This window comes from Larimichthys crocea, chromosome II (genome assembly GCF_000972845.2).
Source record: "Larimichthys crocea isolate SSNF chromosome II, L_crocea_2.0, whole genome shotgun sequence".
NCBI classification, from domain to species: domain Eukaryota; kingdom Metazoa; phylum Chordata; class Actinopteri; family Sciaenidae; genus Larimichthys; species Larimichthys crocea.
Window position 1 is genome coordinate 9,168,017 of NC_040012.1, and position 999 is coordinate 9,169,015.

The following is a 999-nucleotide window of genomic DNA, read 5'->3' on the forward strand; positions in this document are numbered from 1 at the left end:
TTTTTTTGTGTTTTGTATTTTGTTTGTGTTTAGCATTTAATATTTTTGAAAATAAAGTGTGTCAGATGGGTGAAGAACATATTATGTCAAGTATGGACGGAGCCTTTTTGGAGCCTACAAAGGCTCACAGAAGACAGGTACCAAGATTAAAATAATACTGACCATGTCCTTTAACTGCTTCAGTTTTAGGATCCTGTTTAGAGTAGAAGTATTCAGACCTTTGCTGGTGTGAGACACTGTCAGATAGGGTAGACTTTGGAAAATAATGGAAAATCACCTGTTGCTGGTTGATTTCAAAACATAGTCAGTGTGTGTGTGTGGATTATTTCTTGATACTTCTTCATTTCAGTGCTTCTTCCTCATTATTTCACAATAAAAGCACTTGTTGGCATAATCTCTGATCTCACGCCTATGATCAAATCAAGGCACACACAGTGTGTAAGCATGACAACAAAATAAAAGTCCAAACCTGCAGGACCTGGAGCACGGCTCCCTCCAGTCCCTGAAAACGGGGACCACCAACTAAAACAAACCACCAATTAAAGACCTGATTCTTTGCTCAACAAAGATCTCAACCTCTCCTCCATCAACTGTGTTTACTTGCTATACTGCCAGTAAGTGCGTCAAGCAATATGTTGGTGAAACAGGGAACTCCCTCCGGACAAGCTTACCGCCATATTATTACCAAAGGAAGGAAAAAAGGACACACCCTTGGTCCAACACTTCCAACAACAATGTCTCAAAAAACTCAAAACTATCGTGGGCTCATTTTCTTTGTTTTAATCTGATAAACAGTCCACATCTCAACGATCATCAGTTTAGAGAGAATATTGAAAAATGACTGAAACCAATAATTGATTATTTAAAAAAACGTTGTGTTAAAGTTTCCCACAGTGCACAGTGTTGCTTTAATTAGGGTACTGGTTCATGTTTCATTGATCAGCTGTTCGACTAATCATTTCAGCTCAATAGCAGCTTCACTTTCTGGATATTGTCCAG